Raw genomic sequence first — 6,000 nt, forward strand, 5'->3', positions numbered from 1 at the left:
CACACACACACACACACACACACACACACACACACCTAAACACTGTGGTGAAAAAAAAAGCAGTGTGATTTGAGTTAGTGTCTCTCTTTCAGCATTTACATTACTTTATGTGTGTGTGTGTGTGTGTGTGTGTGTGTGTGTTAGGTCAAGACAAGCTTTTTCATTGTGTGCTTTGGGTCAATTACAGCTTGTATGTGACACACACACACACACACACACACACACACACACACACACAGCCCAAACAGGAAGGGTTAGATGAGGCGGACTAATCCACCCAGATTCAGCAGGATTTCCTGAAGTACATGTTTGTTATTGTGCATATGTGTGTGTGTGTGTGTGTGTGTGTGTGTGTGTGTGTCTATCAAAGTCTTTTCTTCTTTAAATAGCCTCTGAGTCAGCGAACACGGGTCAAAAAAATGGAAACAAGTGAAGAATTAAGCTAAGAGAAGGAAGAAGGTAGATGAACAACGTCCTTCTTTTTAATTTCACGTCTCTTTTCTTCGCTGTTAGTTACCTCACAAGTCTGGAGAGTCTTTCCCTCCACCTTTTTAGTTTGCTTTGAACCTCACCGGAGTGGAAAAGTTGACTTTGTCCCGTTTGGTTCGTTTTTAGGTTCAGGGGCGGCCAATTACGAGCCATCCGGGCCTCGTAAATAAAACGTCACTTTAACTCTCAAGCAGCTCGTTCGTGGGACAGAGTTTTTGGGTAACCGGTTGTCCTGCCAGGTCAGAGTGAAGGCTTAGCGAGAAAAGAGAGAGTTCTGTAACTACTGCTAAATGTCGCACTACTTTACCTTCTCAAGTTTACTTTTTTGAGGAACTTGCTGGTTGTCAGATGTCAGCATTTGACTCTTGTAATTTAGGACCTAAGAAAGAGTTCAAATACCTGCAAAAAAACAAAAGAAGACTTGAGAGAGAAAAAACACTAAAAACTAAAAGAAGGAGAAGTTAGTGCTTTGATTTTTATTAAAATATTTTTTTCAGGGATTTATAAACTATACGCCGTCACTACGTTGTTTATGCATCATTTTGGTATCTGTATCTGAGTGTTTGTAGCAGCAGGGATTAGAAAAGTGTTTCAGGTGTGCACCGAGAACTAAAATACACCAAATACGGTTGGTTATGTGACAAAAAAAAAAAAACATGTTTTCGGTAGCATTTTCTCAAATTTGTGTCTTTATCATTCACATCTTTGCTTTGACTTTGACTGTAGTCACGCCACATCTAAATACACACAGTTTGTGGATGTGTTCTGATACAAGGCTGAGCCGAAATGTTTGTTACATTCATTTAAACTGTTAGTTTGACCTGAAAATGTGTTCGCTTGATCCAAAAATGTACAAAATACAGCATTTTTCCAATGGTGGGACAAATGCTAGCATGCTAACATGCTAAATAAGATGGTGAACCTGGTAAAAATTAGACCTGCTTTGACGTCAGCATGTTAGCATTGTTATTTTGAGCATGCTAGCCTGCCAACATTAGCATTTAGCTCAATGTACTAGCATGCTAACATGCTAAATAATATGGTGAACCTGGTAAACGTTAGACCTGCTTTGACGTCAGCATGTTAGCCTGCCGACATTAGCATTTAGCTCGATGTACTAGCTAGCCTACCTAACAGTGCCAATAGCATGGCTGTAAACTCTTGTTCATAAATGTGTGATTCCACTTTTCCAATGACTCTAATGTTTAGAGAGAGGAGCCAGTGCCAGGTTAATGAGATACATTTACTTTTTAATACACTGAGTTAGTCTTTATATACTGTAGCTTTATATATTTCAGAGAGCTTCAAGCAACCTGCTGATATAAAATCCTCAAGCCTTAAAATGGAAACATTGTTCATTTAGACAATCCTGCTGTAACCTCTAATTCATTTTATTATCAAGAAGCCTTGAGATGCCTTTGTACTGCGAAGTTGCCTTGTGTTATTCCTGTCAGTAAACGCCACATGCCTTTAGCTATTAGCTTTGATGCCTTGACGTATATATGACTACTTGCTGCTCTATAGCGTTAATTAAAACAGAAGCCAAAAAAACACCAACTTTCTCCTCTAAGACCTTATTTATTTGCCTTATTGTGGTCTTTATGAAGCTTAAAACAGCTTAAAACATGTGCCGCCCCTCGAACATTTACATTATTGCTGTTGTAAATGTTTTTTTTAAAGTTGTAATTCAGCTATTAATTAAATGAAAGAGAAAAAATACACTAATAGCCTAGGTTCACAACTTGAAATACTCACTGCTGACCCAAACTCTAATCAATGATGTTCATCAGTTATCAATACCAAAAAAAAAATATGCGGTGACATCATTGGTTGAGGTTGTGAAAGGACTGAAACATGCTTGAAAGTTAAAGTTTTCATGTGTAACTTTTATTTTTTTGACAGTTTTTCTTGTTTTTTTGTTTTGTTTTTTAATTACATGGTCCTTTAGGGTCCAATAAATTAGCCTTTTTCTTTTCAGATATTAAGGCTGTTTTATATATGTGGTATACAGCATGGTTTGCTAATCTGAAAATATTTACTTTTGTTTTTTTTTTAAACTGCTTAAAGTTGACATTTTTGACTTTACAAACAAAGTAATATTTTCTCTATTATTCTTTTTTTTTTTTTTTTTGCTAAAGCGGACTGATTTACGCTCTGGAAATATGCTGCACTACGCCTTAGCTTTAAACACAAGCTGCTTTATGCTTAAAAAAAAAAACTGCACATAATCTTTGTTGGTGAAACTGAACTGGAAACAAAATCTGGTTTTAAATCCAGTTTGTGTTGTTTTGTTTTTTTGTTGTTTGTTGTTTTTGCATCCACAGCACCGTGAACAAATCCCCTTTTATTGCTTATTGTAAATGGTGATTGATCATAACTGACAGTATTGATGATATTTTGGGTCTTCTGTGACACAAACTGAATGTATTCTCAATATGAGTTCATATCCTACAAAGAGCAATACTGTTGTGCACTGCATTATCACTATCAGTATTATCAATAAAACTTCATTTCAGGTCAGTGTGTGTAGTGTTTTATTTTGAATTATTGTGTATTAGTGAGATTGCATTGAGAATATATTGAAGGTTATACTGTTTAGACTTTCAATTTAAGCTTTAGTGTTATTATTCCTCTTTTTTGTGTCGCTTTTGTTGTTTATCTCTCCACTTTTGCTCATTATCGGATTTCAGGAAATGCTTCATTTTCTTGATCATGTTAATAATTGAGGAAATCTCAAGAAAAATAATCCTAGATTCAGTCTACACAGTGTTCTCCAAATCAAAAAGCAAAAGGGAGAAATTCATATTTTTTAGTTTCACAAACTAAAAGTCTACATAGATTAAGAACTTGTTTCTATACGGTCATTCAAAAGGTTTTAATTCAACCATATTTGCCTATTTGAAAATGAGATAAGAGACAATAAGAAAATGAAGGACATGGACTGTTCAGTATTTATAACATTTTGGCTATAGTCCTTCTAGGAGGACCAGTAAAGATGTATCTAAAGGAGTTTTTATACCAATAAAACTCTTGACTATAAAGCAGTAAAGTAACGGTCACACTGAGCCTGATTGCATCCTGTTACACAACCCAGATTAGCCGGTTGAGATGAGAAGAAGCATTTCTCCACACACCTTTGTTTATTTAAAGATATAAACTCATTGACATTACTTTTGGCTGCCAAAATGGACAACTGAAGTAGATTTCAGTTGGACTCTAAAGGATAACACTAAAGCTATTTACTTATTTTTATCTTTACTATACTTCGCCTGCTGTGTTTATCACTGGGAATATATTTTTATGTGTTTTTAATAGTTTTTGGATATCATAACCACCAATTTACACAGTATCAGAGCTGTGCACTTATCTGAAAATAACACATAGGCCAAAGCCAATAAGAATCAGGTATTCTCAATAACAACCGGGCTAAGATGTTGAAGTTGAATTATTTTGTCTGGAGGTAAATTATTTTCTTCAAGGTTGCAACGAATCATTTTAGTTGGCGTTTGTGATTTGTAATTTTGGTTAATGTTCCATTACATTGCAATGGTTTTGGTGAAGTTCCACGTCAAGTAGTAAAAAAAAAAAAAAGGCAGTATAAAGTCCACCTAGAGTACAATTTAATATACTTACAGTAATGAAAAACAAAAATGATGTTCTAAGAAACGAGTACAAGAACAGCAAACGAGGCAAAATCGGGCTTTTGTGTATGTTGGGTTTATATGTATGTAAGAAAGAATGACTGTAAAAATATAGCATGCATTTATTGTGTGTGTGTGCGTGTGTGTGTGTGTGTGCGTGTGTGTGTGTGTAATTCACTGACCTTTGTGCGAACCCGCAGCATCGGCAGAAGTTGGACTGAAAACTCCTTTTGACCAATTCCTCTCCTGAGCTCCCACAAGCCTAAATTATTACTTTGCTTTCCCACCTCTCTTCCTCTCCTCTTCGTCTTCTCTTCCTGCACTCATCCCTCCTTCCACTTGTCCGTCCCTCCTGATACCACATCTCTCTCTCTCTCTCTCTCTCTCTTTTTTTTTGCACTCTTTCTCAAGGGTGTTGTTATGGTCAACGTGAACTGCAGGTGAACCTCTGACCACAGTGTGTGTATATGTAAGTGTGGGTGGTCTCCGTCTTCACTCTTCCATCTCTCTTTCATTTTCTTTGACCGTCGCTGTCTTCCTCCTCTTCCTCCTCCTCCTCCTCCTCCTTCTTCTCCTCCTCACCTCACCCTGACCTCGCTGTCCTCCTCCCTCCACTTCAACTCTTCCAGTATTTTCGCTCCTTATCACTTCCTCTGTCATATAAATTACATGTTCTTGTTTTGGATGTATTGGCTGCACTCACAGGTTTTTTTTTTTCTCTCTATGATTGGATGTTGTCTAATCTGAAAAGCTGCGTTGCATCAGACTTTATACAATTATGCCGCGGTTGGGTCAAGCCGCTGAGTATCCGCTCTTTCAAAACTAACTGTTGGGTTTAAGATGGAGAATATACATATGAGGACACAGCCTGATGAATAAGGTCAGTACATCATTAAAACATGAATACTAGGCTTTTAAAGGGAAAGCTTCAATCAACTTCTTGCACTTTATGTTTTGGACATTCATTAAAGACCAAGAATTAAGTCATTTAATAACACAAAAAGAGTCAGCTATAGAGGTAGAGTCAGGGCTTCAGACAGAATGGAGCCAGCTGAGGTGGTTTGGACACCTGGTGAGGATGCCTCCTGGATGTGGACAGGATTTTATATCTCTCCTGGACTGGGAACACTATGGGATCCCCCAGGAGGAGCTGATGAGCGTCGCTATGGGAGAGAAGTGTCTGGGTTTCATCCCTCAGCCTGATGCCACGGCGACCCAACCCCGGATAAGCAGCAGAAAATGGATGGATGGATGGATGGAATAACACAAAAAAGAAGACAGTGAGTAATAAACCATTAACCTTCGTGTCTGTTTTGACTCTTCCTTCCTTCCTTCCTTCCCTTCTTTTCTCCCTGCCTCCCTCCCTCCTTCCTCCCTTCCTTCCTTCTTTCCTCTTTCCTTCCCTTCCTTCCTCCCTCCCTCCTTTTCTTCTTTCCTTCCTTCCCTTCTTCATTCCTTTCCTTCTTCCTTCCTTCCTTCCTTCCTTCCTTCCTTCCTTCCTTCCATCTTTCCTTCCTTCCTTGATTCAAGGACAACAGGAGGGTTAAACTAGTATTCCATGTGCACATTTATGTAATTTGAGAAAGAAAAAGCAATTATGAGCTACCTACCTTTCTTTCCTGTTCAGTTTTCATCAGGCGGTAAAACAAAAACACTGAAAAATCTTATTCATCTATATTCGTGGACGATCTCAGTCAGACGTGTCATCTGAAAGCCAAAGTCGAGTATACAGGTGGGTTTGAAGTGAGATTATTTGTAGCCAATTGTTAAAAAGATAAAAGAGGAATAACCAATTCACAAATGCAATAACCATTTGGTGATAACATAAAGAAATGTTTAAGCTTTCCCAAGTAGATCCTGACATGAACTA

General features: G+C 37.7%; 1 protein-coding gene across 1 annotated transcript in view; it reads left to right on the forward strand.

The window, feature by feature from the left end:
- Positions 1-3,001, forward strand: part of dysf (dysferlin, limb girdle muscular dystrophy 2B (autosomal recessive)) — a 126,904-nt gene extending 123,903 nt beyond the window's left edge. Inside the window, exon 59 of the mRNA XM_053343150.1 lies at positions 616-3,001. The gene's annotated coding sequence lies outside the window, so the exon portion shown is untranslated. The remainder of the gene's footprint in view (positions 1-615) is intronic.
- The last annotated feature ends 2,999 nt before the right edge of the window (positions 3,002-6,000 follow it).

This window comes from Scomber japonicus, chromosome 22, assembly GCF_027409825.1.
Source record: "Scomber japonicus isolate fScoJap1 chromosome 22, fScoJap1.pri, whole genome shotgun sequence".
NCBI lineage: Eukaryota > Metazoa > Chordata > Actinopteri > Scombriformes > Scombridae > Scomber > Scomber japonicus.